At 41.6% G+C, this 16,982-nt stretch overlaps 1 long non-coding RNA gene across 1 annotated transcript in view; it reads right to left on the bottom strand.

Annotated features, from left to right (window-relative positions):
- Window positions 1-16,982, bottom strand: part of LOC128077085 (uncharacterized) — a 125,066-nt gene that overhangs the window by 27,694 nt on the left and 80,390 nt on the right. The gene's annotated exons all lie outside the window — the stretch shown is intronic.

Genomic DNA, 16,982 nt, shown 5'->3' with positions numbered 1-16,982 from the left:
CCTGCTGGTAATCCTAGGCAGGGGTGGTATCTCCGTAGCATCCCAGGTGACTGCAGCCCAGTTATGGGCACATTCTCTTTAAAGGTGATCTAATCAAACTGTCAAACCCAAGACAGATTTTCCCATTTTATTTTTATAATCCTAAAATACCTGCTTCCTTTTATTATTAAGACAGAAAATATCCTTTTTGGAGAGTGACAGCACTGAACAGAATAAACATTTCTTAGTGTTATGTATCCATGAAATACGTGTAAGCAACAAGGACTGTTTTGCACGAGAATCAAAGCTTGACACTTTCAGTTTGCTGTGACAACGCACAAAATGTCCTCCTGTAACTCAAGGACATCACTATCTGACTCCATACTCAAGACCAGACACGCAGAGAACTGGATTTTGAAGGCCCATAGAGATTTGCTTTTCTCTTCTACAGAAAACAGCAGCGCCCACATGCAGAGATCAGCTGCAGGTCACACAGCAACTGCAACCACCACCATCACCACCATCACCACCATCTCCATTGAGGCCAGCAGCCTGGGCAGCTGAGCAGCACTGGGAGCTCAGTGCAGGGCACACTGCATGCTCCCAGCTTCACAAGGACAGGACGTGTCATTGGAGGCCAGGTGGGACCCCATGTCCCAATCCTCCAGGGTTTATGGATGAGGCTTAGATCACAATGGAAGAGACTGGCACGTCTCCAGCCTTCATTTCTTTGAAATTCACAAAAAATCCTTGACTCGAGTTTAGAAATCAGCCTGCATAAGAAATGGGTATGCATTAATGGTCAAAAAAGGAACATTCATAATTAAATTATTACTCTTCGTTTACTTCCCTTCTCCCTCTTTCAGATTGAAGGCTTAGTTTCTGTTTAATATCCCTAATAGGTAACTCTCAGTCTCTGCAGAGATTTACATTTGATCTCCAGAACAGTAGAAGGGATTTCACACAAATCTTTCTAATTTACTGTGCATACACCACTGCCCCCATTCTTTCCAACATACTGTTTTGTCTGCTGCTTGCAGAGCAGGCAACACACACATGTATGTTACGTACATGGGGTTCCTCACCAGCTTTGTAAAAATACAACTCCATTAAATAAAGCTGTGGAAAGTACACAGATATTTGGAAGAGGCAGACAGATAGGAAAGGAAGATTTGATTACACTGTTCTTTATACAGTTGAAACACTGACATGTGAGAATTCTGTCCAGCAATGCACGCTCTCATGGAAATTCCCCAATTTTGTTTGTTGTTTCTGTAATTTCAAATTCAACAGTTAAGTTCTAAGAGACTTCATATCTTTTGGGACTGAAATAATTCATAGGCAGGGAAGCCTGGATGTGAGTTTAAACACAAGTGATTACTGTTATGGGTTTGTCCTGACAAAGAGACCAAGGACTTGTAAAGAAATGTGAGTATGAGAAGACTTTTAGTGCTTATTTCCTGCAATATTCTGTTGTCCAGACAATTTGCAACAAGGTTCAAATGAATTGGTGCATGTGCTGAAATTGGGAAGTCATCACAAAATAAAGAATCTGAGCCCTCCTCACAGTTACAGACCAAACTTCTGTTTTTTCTTTACTTATGCTTATTTTGATTCCTTACTCTGATTTCTCAGTCCCGCATTAGAACTGAATAAAACAAATTAATCTTATTAATTGTGCACAGCCAACTTTTCAATTTTTCATTACCGTGTATTGAACTCCTGCAGTCAGAACGTAAAAGGAACTGGTATTATTTCAGTTCCAGGTATTTATCACAGTGGGACATGGAGCAGGCGTGTGTATGCATGAACAACTCACAGACACACACGTGCAGATGTGCAAAGCACGCGATGAGGTGGGATGTCAAGGAATGTCAGGATCTTATGTTGAGGGATGTGGTTTAGTGAGAACAATTGGTGATAGGTGGATGGTTGGACTGGATGATTTTGAAGGTCTTTTCCAACCTTGGTGTTTCTGTGATTCCATGTTGACATCCAACCTACACGAGTCACAGCGGCACGGTGTAACAGCAGCCCTGTGTACAGGAGAGCAGAGCTCTTCCCTCTGCAGAACAGAACAGCATTTAGTAGCCACCTCAAATGCAACCAGCAAATCCTGCCTGCCATCAAACACTTGACATAGACTCGATGATCTATGGAGGTCCCTTCCAACCCCTACAATTCTGTGATTCTGTGATTTTCAATCACACACAGCAGAGCTTGGAAAGATGATGAAGCCCGTGGCCAGAATTTTATTGAAAGCCATCGTATGGCAGAGCCTACCACAACTACACCAGCATTCCTGTTACTTTGTAGTGACTTTGCCAAAAAAACACACAGACCTTTGTCCTCACTGGAATTTGCTTCCTTTCAACCAACCTCTGATTAAATTTCTGAGATAGGCCAGGAGCAGACACACCACATCTTGGCTGGTGGGGACAGCGTGGAACAAACGTTATCAGATTCTTTCCGAGTGGCAAGTTTCCTCTCACTTGGGTACTGGTCTGCATGTACCAGGCTGCAGCCAAGCACAGGAGCAGTTTCTCACCTTAAATTTGCTGCGAGGAAGGACTTGTGGTATCCCAAAAGCAATACTGCAGTACACTTGCTGACAGGTGGCATTTCCACGTTCTGACCTGAGAAAAGATGTTTCTCCATCCCATCGTTGTGGCTTGGAGGGATGGAGAGGAAAACTCGGGACTGACCGATCCCACCTGAGTTTCTCTTCCATCTATTGACTTCAGATAGCTATAACTTAGCAAGTAAACCAGCCAGCACCAGCAGACAAACTCCAAATCCGTGCTCTCCATTACCACTCAGAGCAGAAAGCATCTCAGCTGGATGCCAAATGCACCTAGGTAAAGCAATCGATGCGGGGAGGAGGCGAGCAGCTTAGTCACAAGTTGTACAATGCCGTACCCTGAAAGCAGGTTGATGTAATCTCTGCCATTTGTAGCTATTTCTAATCTAGTACTGTACAGGTGTTTACAGTCAGTTTTGTGCTAGCCTTGTATGACCCGAGTCTGGTTTTAATTGCTTAACAAACGTAATTTTATTAGTGAGATAAAGATATAGCTAACACTAATAAGCTGACTTCAAAATGTAAAGAGCCTTTCAAGATTGGATTTTTAGTTAGCTTGCTGCTCTTTCTTTAGTATCTAATTGATTTTCTTGATATCTCTTTAGCCTGGCATGCTGCCTGCCTAAGTACTTTATCTGACCTTCAGGCTCCTTGCCAGGTATTGATCCGGTCCCTACAATGGCTGTGTTGTAGCTGCTCTTCCAACTTTGATAAGGGCTAATGTACCAGCACCGGTGAGACAGGAAGTCAATGGTCACAAAATTTCTAGCATCCTGCTCTCCGTATCTACTTATGTACGTGTTCTGAGTAATGCTGAAATAAGATCCTGAGCAGGCCATATGTGCTTGTATTCCAAATTCCTCTTCCAGGAAATATATTCCCTCCAAAAATCCCATGAACAAAAGAGTTCAGATGGAATTTTCATCATGGAGCTAAAAGAGAGCTTCTTTTGATTCAATGAGCAGAAATAGAAGCAAACAAGTTCTTAAATACCAAAACAATACAAAAAGCAAGAAAAAGAAGTCATCATTCAGTAGCATCTTTTATACCCAAGTAAAGGTAAAAATCTGGGGTACTGCAGAACCATGAAGGAAAGGATAGTTACAATTCCAAGGTGACACTTGTTATAAATTAGCAACAGCAAAATACAGCCTAGATTTAAAACAGGAGAAAAGTATCAAACCTGACAACACTCTTGTAATAGCAACAATCAAGTTTACATTTTTCCAAATCCCACCTTACTCATGTCAGGTCTGTTTGTCAAGTTACTAAAGCCATGAAGCAACCTGAGGATGAGACTAATATAAGATGCTTCAAGCACTTTATACCAATAAGGGCCCACAGTGTAAGACAGAGAAGCTCATGGATCACCTCCACAAAAGCAGTGCTTCTGTTTGCAGTGGCATCATTAGAACAGAGTTTGGTTTCTTCAAGGTTCATACAGGGCATACAAATACTTACATCATGTAATACTGCACAAGGGCAGTAGCCAAAGCCCACAGATAGACAACTGTGCCTACAGACTTAGTCTGGAGAATCACTTCAGTCCCATCACTGGAGTCTTGGATTTCTTGGAGCTCGAATTTCTTTGTTTTGCCCCACAAAGACACAGTGAGGAGCCTTGTGTTCATGAGGAGAGCCCAGACTTTGCAAGTACTGACTGAACTCCAACACTGTTCAAAACACCAGGTGCAACTGCTGAATCTTTCAGTCTCAGTAAAATATTCAAAATGGATGCATAAGAAATGAAAAGAAAAAAAGAAAGAGAAAAGAAAAAAATCAGTATCTAAAGGGAGCCTACAAACATGAGGGGAATCAACTCTTGGAAAGGGTAGATAACAGCAGGACAAGGGGAAATGGTTGGAAGTTGAGGGAGGGGAGATTTAGGTTGGATGTCAGGGGGAAGTTCTTTACAGAGAGAGTGGTGAGGTGCTGGAACAGCTGCCCAGAGAGGCTGTGATGCCCCGTCCATCCCTGGAGGTGTTCAAGGCCAGGTTGGATGGGGCCCTGGGCAGCCTGGGCGGGCATTAAATGTGGAGGTTGGTGGCCCTGCATGTGGCAGGGGGTTGGAGATTCATGATCCTTGGGGTCCCTTCCAATCCAGGCCATTCTGTGATTGTGTGAAGAAATGCTGCCAAATAAATACATTAAAAATTGTATTCAAGGACAACTGTTACAGAGCATACAAATAATACAGGCAGACAAGAGCCATGCTTGGAAGCTACTTCTGCCCTGAGGCGCCTGTGACTCCAGAACAAACCCCAGGTCATAACTGCAAGTTACTCTGGATGCAAAAAGATGTCCCAAAGTATTCTGCTCTGATATGCCCCATATATTTGCTTGAGAAGACTCCTCTGAAAACCAGGGGTCTGCAGCAAAGTAAACAAAACTCCTTCAATCACAAACTTGGACAGAGAAGGAAAGAATCAAGTCAGACATGGGGAAAACTCCGGTAAAGAAAATGACAGATTTTAGAAGTGACAAAATATTACAAAAAGTGTCACATAACAGGTCTTTTTCAAGTCCAGGAAAATCTCCTGCATAATTCCCTGCCTTTGGGTGCTCAGGAAATAACATATCCTTCACCTGCTCTGCAAACTGCTGCGCCTCCCCACCCTGTTGGTACCAGCCTGGCCAGAAGCTTAAGACGTCCTGTGATTTTTGCAAGGACTCGTCTGCTGTCCTCCAAAGAAATAATTTGAGCTCTAAATTAAGATTGTGTAGATTGATCCACTATTTAAATTTATTTGGCCTCCCATAAGTGCAGTGATGCTTCGTCTATAAGCAGAGCAGGAAGACGCCTCGCAGACGTTTGGCACTGCCCCAGCACAGGCAGACGAGATCTGCTCCTGCAAAGTGGCTGTGCAAGGGCAGAAGAGCTTTACTTGGATGGAGGCTGGCTGAAGTCCTGGCTCGTAAAACAAATGCATCTGACAGCAAAGCCAGCAATGGAGTTAACAGCATCAGCATCACTGAAACACCGCTGTATAGGTCTTTACGTGTAATTTCTGGTGCTAAAATAAAATGATTGAACTAAAAGCCCACTCTTCAGACTACATTTCTCAATTTGCTACTGCCAAAGAAACTTCCTGCTGTGATTTCTCAGTTTCTGCTCAGATGAAGGAGTTTGAAACGAGGATTTCACTGCCCCTGTGCATAGCTGCTGAGCCCACTGCTCCACCTGGAAGGGAAAGTCCTGCAGGGGCTGTCCTGGATGGGTCCCCAGGGCTGGTCCCCAGACCAGGGCTCCTACTCCTGGGCAGCCCCACACGGAAGAGAAGGAAACTCCAGAGTGCTTGGAGTATACTGACAAAAGGGCAAATGGGAAATGCAGCTCAGAAGTCTGTAATAGGGAGCGAGACTAAGCAGGACATGGGGCTGAGGATGAGAGAGATATACAGGATCTGGTTTCCTTATCTTTAGGGGAAGGACTAATTTGCTTTAGTTGCAATTAGCCTTTTTACCTTTTAAGTGCTGACATGTAGTCCAGATTTATATGTTGCTGTGTGTATATCTGGGAACAGTCTGTATTTGGAGCCAGCGATTTTTCTTTATTATTATTGCTAATGACACAGACTGAACAAATTGGGCATAGGAGCTACTAAGTTCTACAGCAACTTCACTAGGTCTGGAAAATTTCTTTAGCATCAATGACCACAATATTCAGTTGCAAAAAACCTTCAGCTAACAGAGATGTGAACGGATGAGCTTCTGGGTTTTGCTTTCAGAACATCAAACTCGTGTTCAGTTTGATTCTAATTCACTGATCTTCAGAAAAACTGCTGCAAGGCATCTGCTGTTCCAAGCTTTTGCCAAACTGCTTCACCAGTAGGTTTGAGGACTGAGCTATAGCGTGCATTTTCTCAAAGATCAGTTAAATTCTGTTCCTAGAGAGCCTGCACAGACCTCCAACTATTTATCTTCTCTGACAAATTCCTGCCTTTTCCGCTGCCATTTCTATTGTAATCCCATCCTATCTTAATTCCCTGTTATCATCAACTCTGTTAATTGTCACCGCTTCCTGACCTGATGCATTAATATTTGCTTTTCTGCCTTCGGCATTCCTTCATTTCTCATCACTTTTCTTTCTCTTTATGAACCCCTTTACATAACGTGCTCTACTGATCCTACCCATAACATGGATTCCCATCTTACACAGAAACTCTCCAGCAGAAGATAGAAAACAGAAGCATCTAGTGACAACTGTCAAATGGACAACAAGATTGCAGGTGAGGCGAATCCAGTTGGTCTGTAATGATACCATGCCTCTTCTTCACAGGATGGGATAATGCAGCTTAGCAGCCTTCAGAAGGAACAAAAGAAGTTACTATATGTTCTAACACACTGCTTAAAGGAATTGGGAAGAATGAAAGATAAAACACTTCAGGTGCTGCTCCTTACCTTTCCTATTACAGAACCATCCACGTAATTGATATAATTTTAAGTTAAAAACAAAAGGAAGACACACTACTGTTGACACAACAGAGTGAAAAGTTCTCACAAAGTAAGGAAAAGAACATAGACCTGCAGTAGCTGTCTCACCTATGCAGAACTTCAAAACCAAACAACACTAAAGCAACTGAAACTTTCTTTCTTACTTTTAGTGAATGCAGATGTTTACTATACAGAAAATTAAGCAGCTTAATATCAACAAGAGAATACACTAAACAATTTAATTACATTCTCACTTCCTCAGAATCTGGCTCAAATTGGGCTTAACCCACGGGGGTGAAATAAGGCTCTCACTCTCAAATGGATGTCATGTAGAAGAAAGAGAGATTTTTTTCCAAAATATCCAGATGTGCCTTGGCTGACAATAAGGAGGTTTCAGGCTAGAAATAAGGGCAGAGGTTCACTGAAAAGCGTATGCAGTCCCTACTTTTAGTACAGCTCCTTGAAAATACATGTCTAGATCTCTTCAGTGATGACTAAATTTCTCCCAAAAGAGAATTTGATACATAAAAGTGTTGGTTTAATCATCACCGACTTAATGATTCTTTTGCAATGTCAATTAAATGGTATGAAAAATTAAATATGAGGACCTTTTAAATTACACACTTCAAAAATATTATTTAAAATTCTCGTTATATAATCCTTTTAGAACTGTCAAAGAATAATGCTGTGCTAAGGGTTGACTCATTACTCATGCCAATGCTTGTTGGAAACTCAGAGCAGGCTGATATTTAAAAGCCAATCTTACTGGAGATGAAGAAAGTTTTAAGGTGTAACAGGAAGGTGAGGTGGCATCGTGCAGAAGAGCAACATGCACACCAAGCAGGTGAACTCCTATACTGAGCTGTAAGCTGTTAATGTCGTGATGAAGCTCTAATTCTGTTTAAACAACTGTATAACAATTTAAACTTTCCATACACTGAGTTACATACCCAATGTGAGTTTGTACTTCTGTTCTTTGAAAACACCTTAATCCCTTATCCTGGGAACGTTTCCTTTCAGCTGGTTTTACCCTTTCCATCTGGCCCTCCCCACTCCCACGCCGCACTGCATTCCTGAATGGATGTTTTACTCCTGACTTTTTCATTTCATTCTCTTAGGAAGTTGCTTTGGTGCTGCCAACTACCTCCAGCAGTTTTATAATGCTGTGCTTTACATTTAAATGTACCGTGGAGTATTTATTTTTGCACCCAGCTTAGACACTGCCATCAAGCAAGAACCTGCTGCATTTCCCTCTATAGGGAATAACTCTTGCTGCCTTCGCTGTCTTTTGTATGGGAAAATAAAAGAGAATTTTTATGTGGGATTTCCCTCAAAGAAAACACATTCAAATAGGCCCAGAAACATACAAGACTCCTTTTGCTTTTCCTGATCCAACTGATCTCCAGTACAGCTCACATGGCGTTTCTCATGTGAGTATCAGGGGTGCACATATTTTAAGGAAACCAATCAAAACCTGACAGCTGTATCTATAATAAATGACACCATTCACAAAGCTGATTATTTACCAAAAAAACATTATCATACATAAAGCAGCAAAACACAGTAAAAATAAAAACTGCAGGCAAACAAATTACCATGATAATCTGGCTTCAGTGTTCACCACAGTCTCCAGTCATTTTGATCAGGCTGAAAAGTCTCGTGGTTAAAAAAAAAAAAGCAAAACAAACCAACAGCACAACTAGACGAAAAGCAAACACTTTCAAAGGGACAACTTGCCTTTTAGCACACGCATGCCTTCAAAGATTCCCATTAACAGAAATCTAGAGGTGGTTTTATCATCACAGGCTCACCAGCGGTCATGACTTCAGGAAGTGCCAGCACTCAGCAGCAGCAAGGACAGACATTCAGAAGGTATTCACACTGGTTAGGATGAGAACCTATGCACAATTTACCAATTCCAATTCAATATCCTTGTGTGCTTATGCTGACAAGTACACAAAGAAAGAGACTCTTGGTTTTTCTTCACATGGATTCCCACACTGCACAAATATGATTAACCCTGCCCACACATACACTGTAGCATTCACTATTCCTTATTCTCTATTATTTAAACAGCTCAAATCATCCCATCAAACAAGACTTGTGTGACCAGTCATACAGCAAAGAGAGCAAAAGACCACAATCCTCAAGCTGAAACATAACTGTCTGAACTAAACTCAGCCAACCTCACACCCCAAACCACACCACTCCCTTCCCCTGATGAATAATTTCCTAATACCCATTTGTACTTGTCTTTGTTACACAGTTGTAAATCTAGTCAAACAATACCACTGATAATGGTAAGAATGTTCTGGATACAACATTGTTTAAGGTCTGTCCTCAGTGCTGATGAAAATAAATGAAATTCTGAAGGTAAAGACCATTTTTGTTTCCAGGGGGTAATGAGCTATTTGGTGGCTGTCTGTGTTTCATATACTTCTCATAACCTGAAGCTACATCTGTGTAAATGGAGCATATCAGTCCTGTCCAGAGCTCAGCAGTCATTAACATTTTATGTTCGAAAGGTTATTCTCCAAATGACCCTATTTTGATTTTTAGAAAGAGAATCTAATGGAAACTTCTATCACGTTAGCAACTTCTGTTATGCTTTCTCTTGGCAATGTCAACTGAAGGAAGAAAGGAGAAGGTGGGAAGCCTGGAGTTCTACACCAATTTTAATGTCACTCTGCGATCCCTCACCTCTATTTCTACACTTTCCACATAAATGTACCTTTTAGATCAAACTGCGACATCACAGAAATGCTGCAAGGCACAGAAGGATATACAAATAAGTTCTCATTTGCAGGTAGAACATAACGCTCTGTGGATGCAGACTAAGAGAAACAAAAATTGTGATACGCAAGGAGCATCATTTCACTTGCAGTTCAGGGTCACTGTGAGAAGACAGTTGCATGTGCCTTCGTAATGAGGGAAATACTGGCTTCCTGCTTGCCCGGGAGATATCCTTGGAGTTTGTCTTCAGGTTTCTAATAATTTAGGACCTGATTATCTGAGATATCCGCTACGGACAGAGGCAGGAACAATAGAGGTAACTTTGGAATTTGTTTCCATCTCTACGTCCCCCAAAGCAGCATTTTTTCCCTCAAAACACACTCAGCACTAAGGTGCAGTGTTTCAAGGCTCTCAAGCTTCAGAAACATTCTTGCTGCTACTGGATGAACACGCAATACTTCAGGGCTCTTGATGTGGAGGAGTGGCACTTCCTAGGTGGCCTTCATTTCCACAGGAAATTCCAGTAAAGAAGGCTGTCTTTTCTTTAATCAAGACATGAGTAAAGTCACTTCTTGTACGTTACCACAAATGCTACAGTTTGGTAATCCAACTCTCAACCGCAAATAAAGCAAACACTCTGGTCATGACAGAGGAAAAAAGAAAGGGATGAGCTGTGCTACTAAGAGATTATCTCTTATTAGCCACTAATACATTTTTTTTCCACAAGACACTTTACTGGCTCTTTAGAAGACGCTACGAAGAGAGAAAAGATATTGTTCTATATCACCTGTGTCTGCAAAGCACTGCAAAGATGTACAAAAGGCAACCTAGCACAGATAAGATATAACTAAGAACCAAAGCAGGCCTTCTCTTCTTCTGTTTTAAAGTAGAACCTGCAAAGTGAAATAAGAGAAAGCCTCCCAACAGTCCTTAACTTTACTGCTGAGAAGAAACAAGCAGTCATTTGAAAACGACCACAGGCAAACGTAAACAAGATGGTAACAAACAATTTCTCAGCAAAAGGTGTCAGTGATTTCTGAAGCTATTGCAATTATCGTGGCATTATTACAAGACATGCAAACTAATCTATTATGCTATGTGGCAACTCAGCTCCTTGCATCGTCCTGCTATATGACACAGCTTGTTGCTTACATATTCAAGACCAAATGCATTAATACTGAGTAGCTCACTTTCTGAAGCCTTGTTATAAGCTAGAGTTGCCACTGGAGTAAAAACAGCCCAGGGCAATTTTCTAAGGCAACTTCAGCCACACAACATTCTCAACCATAATTACCAGTTTCTATGGAAAGAATAGGAAAAAAAATAAACATCAAACCGATCTTTACTAGCCTAACTACAGATTTTGTAGATGATTGTTGCCTAGAACAAGATTTCAGGGAAATCTTATAATAGCAGCTTATTATTTTGCCTTCTAATCATCCATCCTGCTCCACTCCAGGAGGTACAGCACCTCCAAGAGAGGCAAAAAAGCAGAAGGTGTGTGATGTCTCAGCTAACCCTGTTCAGAGTGGCATCTTGGTTTAAATTACTGAGGCAAGTGGGTTGGAGCCAAGACAACAGTTATGACAGAAGCACGTTTTCCTTCCTGCCAGTCCTGGCATGGGCTGCTAAGCTCTGGCAGAAAAACAGGGAGATCCTGGGGCCAGGACATCCAAACACCTCAGAGCAAGATGTGTTGGAACTGGTTTGTCAAAGCTCCCATACATCCTCAACTTGAAAGCATTTATTCTAATGCCCTACTGTATGAAACAACACCGGTAGAGAGAAATCCACTGAAATTCAACTCTTATCAGTGTGGTATTAAAAATGCATCCCAAGATTCACACCACGGGAGCTCCATCCTACTCCAGAGCCGTGCCATGTTCAGCTCCATCTCCAGGCAGGTTTCTGTAGCAGTTTGGATGACTATCAACCTTCTCAATGGATGATGAAATGTGCAACTGCACACTTGCAGTAAGGGATTTCTACAGAGTACTTCAGACCTGGAGGAGGCAGAGAAGGAAAACTGTAACAAGCAATAACTCTTTAGTCATGATTTGGCACTTGTGCGGACAGGCAGGCACTGCAAGCCAGCAAAGAACAAAGGGAGCAGCACACACTAATAGAGCTGATTCTTCGATGACACCAAGTTGAGTGGCACAGCCACAGCAGAAGGAAGAGATGCCATCCAGAGAGACCTGAACAGGCTTGAAAAGTGGGGCCACAAAAACCTAATGATGTTCAACAAGGCCGAGTGCAAAGTGTTGCACCTGCGTTGGGGCAATCCCAGATTTGAGTACAGTATTCTTTAAGAGCATCCTTGACAAGAAAGACTTGGTGATCCTGGTGGATAAAACGTGGGACACAAGGCAGCAGTGTGTGCTTGTACCGTGGAAGATCAGTGGTATCCTGGGCTGCATCAACAGAGAGGTGGCAGTGGGGTGAGGGAGGGGACCGTCCTCCTCTGCTCTGCCTTCATGAGGCCTCATCTGGAGTGCTGTGTCCAGGTCTGGATCCCCAGCACAAGAAAGATGTGGAGCATCTGTTGGAGCTGGTCCAGAGGAGGGCCCCAAAGATGATCAGAGGGCTGGAACACCTCCTGTGAAGAAAGGCTGAGGGAGCTGGGCCTGTTCAGCTTGGAGAAGATTCCGGGGAGATCTCATTGCAACCTTCCAGTACTTGAGGGGAGCACGTGAACAGGAGGGACTTTGTACACAATCTGATAGTGACAGCACAAAGGGGAATGGTTTTGAACTAAAAGATCTGAGGGTTAGTTTAGATGGAAGGAGGAAATTTTTTACTGAGAAGTGATGAGGCACAAGAACAGGTTGCCCAGAAGAAGCTGTGGGTGCCCCATCCTTGGAATTGCTCAAGCCCAGGCTGGATGGAGCACGGTGCAGACTGAGCTGTTGGGTGGCAACCATGCCCACAGAAGTGGGGCTGGAACTAGATGATTTTTAAGCTGCCTTCCAACCTAAGCCATTCTATGATTATACAATTCTTAATGTTAGGGCTGCCTTGAACTTGTTATCAGATGAGTAATCCCTGAAAGCTGTCGTTCTGAAGATGCTCTGGTACGATGCCTCCTGAGAGAGGGGCTGATGGGGTAGTTGGGTACCAGGGAATGTGCAGGCAAGGAGAGCAGGACAGCAGCAGCACAGAAAGCTTTGGGGCAAGCAGCAGAGCACACCCTGCAGCACCTGGGAGTTACCAAGCAAGATCGACTTTGCACTGCTAATCACTTCCTCCATGCACAGTTTATGCTTTGTAACACTAACCCAGATAGCCTGGATAAGGAGACTAAAGAACTGCTTTCCAGGTCACTGCTGATTAAAGGGGTAGAGTCAGCACTGACAGCAAACTGTTGCTCTGTTTCAGAAATTATTACCAGCACTTGGATACAACTAAACAGAATCCATCATTTTCTGTCTGCATGAAATGCTGGATTTTGGTTTTGGTCCATTGTAATTAATCTCACTGTATATGAATTAACAGAATACCGTAGAAGGAAATTATACCTTTTTTTTTTCAAATTATTCTTCCAGTTCTGACACAACTTTCCTATTTTTCACCATAAACTAATGTGATTAATGTTTCCAAACTAAATATTTGGTAGGTGGAGATACGTAACCCACCTCTGTCAATACATACACTACTTTTGACCACAGTTAATGGAATTAATGTCATTTGTTTCAGTCAAATCGTATTGCAAAGCCCATGTCTAATCTATGACGTCTATAGATAAACAGATTTACAAAGCTGTAGCTCACATGGCACCTTATCTTTCAAGGTCTCAGGTCACACGGCAAAGAAGGCAACTTCGAGACACTTACGTACTTACCCCAAATGCAATATATGTTGATCTATATATTTCTGTGACCTGCAGACATGCTCAAAAGATCAATAGGGATAATTATCCAGTAAGTGGAATTTACTATAAATCTTGTCCATTTTTTTCAGACCTTTATTTGCTAGGGAGCACATAAGAAATTCCAATAGACAAGACTTAGCGTTTGCTGCTGCTTTAACATATCGTGACTTTTTTCAAGAATTCAAATTAAAAGCTGGATAGAAAAGGAAAATTACAGCCAAAGGCTCATCCTGTTAGATCAATTACGCTCCAAAACGTGTAATATGGGAAGTCCCTACTTGACATATCCAGTCATCCTGAACTGGACAAAAGCAGGTATTTCTTTCAGGTAACACGATCCCATGCACACTGAAATAGAATGCATGGGCACAGCAAAACTTCTGGGTGACTGTACTCTGGTTCTCAAAGCAGCAGCCTTCAAGTACTGAGCTGCTTACAAGGCAGAAAAATATGAGATTAACAAATAACTGCGAGATACTGCAAGTACTGCATCTTGCAAGGCATCTTCATCATTTGTATGTTAATGAACACCTGCATTTAGAGCTGCACTTTAAATGGACATTTGCAGCAACTTAAATTACCAAGAGGAAAAGAAGCTAATTTTGTGGCTGTCTTCATATGCTGTCTTAGACCAAGGAGTTACAATTCAATTTTCTAAACTAGTTTAAAAACTCTATTACAACAAATTTCCTTGTTAAAAATAAAGAAATAAGACAGTATAAATAAGCTGAAGCCATTTTACAAGCTTTTAAAAACTGTGCTATGGGCTAGATCTTAGATTAATGTTTGTGATGCACACTGAAAACCTGTAAAGCATTTATGTAATTGCTAAGCATTATTATTTTTTATTACTGTAACAGATGGAACCAATCCATCTTTCCAGATAATATCTCATAAATGATTCATTACTACTCCTTTAACCTAAAGTCTTTTGTATTTTGCAGATCCACAAGAAACAACTATTAGGAAGCTCTGTGCATTACAGTATGAAAACCAGCTAATGTCTTCCAACCTTAGTAGCCCTGCTAACAGTGGGGCCTCACAATCCTCAGAGTTCCTATTCCTCTCAGAATTTGTCACTTCTCTTCATTTCCCACCATTGGTTTTCAGGTGATGTCAAATATCACTGCAATCTACTGGTAATGCTAATAGCTGATATGGCTGCCATTGCCTGCAAACATAGACTAGACAAACGCTCCATAAGAGACAGAAGCACCTCCCACAAATGCATGATGTAGTTTTGTAATGCAGCATCTTGGCTTCAATTGCTAATGAAAAAGTGTTCTGTGATCATCCTGACCATCTTCCCTTCGTCCAATAACTTTTTGACCAATTTTAATCCAATTTGAAAGCCAGGTAGACATCTCACAGTATGAGTTTCTATCAGCTTAATGAAAACTGATGGCTGGAAGAGAAAAGAAACACACAAATGAGTGCTGTCAGTGGTAAAAAGACTTTAATCCCTCATGCCTGGCCTGCCTCTGGCCATTCAGACTCTGTTAGCTGAAGATCAGACAAAGTAAATGCCATCTCCTGTCCACCTTACAGCTGACAGACCACTGACAGTATCTTCAAAGGAAAGCTGGTCAAAAACGTATTAAAGGCCGACCGAAGCAAAGTAATCATAACAGCATCAATGACTGATGAACACTTCAATGTACAAAATGCAAAATCTGTTCACTTACAAAAAAAAGCATTTCCTCAATTGTGAGAAAAACAAATGCAGAATCTAAATCCACCTCACCTAGCTTATTATTTTGTGACTGACCCAGCCAACATCATGAGCAAACAGTGCCCATAGCCAAGGCTGCTTAACACTGGGCTTGCAAAGAGCTTGCAGAGAGCTTGTAGGTCTGCACTGTTTATGTGGGATCATTCAACCTGCTCGTTATGCACAGAACAATCAGCTACTTTCAGCAGACTTCACTCTAATGGTAAAAGATAATTGAAAGTGATGAGCCTTACTATGGCATCTGAAATCCTTATGGGTTTTACCAGTGAAGAAACGTTTCGTTCCGCGTGCAGTCATACAGACCCTGTGATGTGAGCACAATCAAAGGATCCATGTGATCCTGTTTTGTGGCCACGACTTTTTGGCTGAGTGCATTTTGAGTCAGTTCTAATGTCACTTTGTTACCCAGTCACGTTAGCTCAGGACTTGGGGTGCTGAAATAAGCAGGCTGCCTCAGCCTTGAGTTTCAACATATGGTCAGCACTCATACGACCGAAGTAAAACATGTTAGAAGCATGTTGGAAATCTTCTAAAATCTCATTGAAGCACAAATACAAAGGCATCGAAAAGTAAAAACTATGATGAGCTTTTCAGTCATTGTATTTCAAACGAAAAAAAAACAAAAAACCTTACAAAAATAAAAATGAACAAAACCCTACAAGACAAACCAAAGCCAACAGGCAAAACAACAGCCTGTACCTCTAAGATGATATTAAACTCCCAAGCACTGAAGCCCCCTGTTTAAAACACCCCTCGCAAAGATGTTTTATTCATCACCAACGCATATTTACTTCAGCTGGAAAAGTGTTTGGAGGCTGAAATAACAGAATCCTGTCATCAGCCATTTTGACACTGGGTCTCTTCTATGCAGTTCAAAACAAGTTACTGTTCTGCTCAAGACACCACATCAAAACATTTCTTGAATAAATGAAGCTATCTTTGACTTAAAAAAATACCATGTGATCTCAACCACTCCAACTGCAACTAGTTTCAAACTCATTTTTGACTCACAAAATAGTAAGTTGCCTTGAAAGTTTCCCCTTAAAATCTAAATTCCACTAAAAAAATTCATGCAAATGCATGTAAAAACACAGTTTGCAAAACTTAAAAAAGGAAAGTCAAATGCAGAATAATATGTTTCCTAAGGAACTTAAAATTCCACATCAAAATAAAGGAGCGTGGAGCCAGATTCTCCTCTGGTAGAAGATGACAAGCAAAACGGACAGGCAGAACTGCAGTCTTGCTGCTTGGGGTGCTGATACCATTCCTAAAAAGCCTTCACCAAGGGGAACCCTACAAAGTGCAGGCTTGAGGGGCCACAGTGCAAAGTGAAAACCTGCTTCCTTCAATTCAAATGGAGATCTTCTATATTGCACCACAGGGATCGGAATTTATAAATTTCCCTTTTGAAAAGAGTTTATTTCCCTTTCCTCTCATCGCATGAAAGATACACCCCATGTAAAACCAGTTACAGATCTGTTCTGTTTGCTAATAGCTGTGTTAAATACAGATGAACTACACAGTACTCCACTGTGGAATGTGTTCAGTTAAATAAAATTACTTTCCTGTAAGCAGAAGAACAAAATTTCCCCTAATTCAGGGAAATCCCTTTAATGCACATCATTTTAAAATTCTCTTCCAAGTGGCACCAT

This window comes from Tympanuchus pallidicinctus, unplaced genomic scaffold (genome assembly GCF_026119805.1).
Source record: "Tympanuchus pallidicinctus isolate F22 unplaced genomic scaffold, pur_lepc_1.0 scaffold15, whole genome shotgun sequence".
Classification (NCBI taxonomy): Eukaryota; Metazoa; Chordata; class Aves; order Galliformes; family Phasianidae; genus Tympanuchus; species Tympanuchus pallidicinctus.
This window is presented reverse-complemented; position numbering and strand designations above follow the sequence as displayed.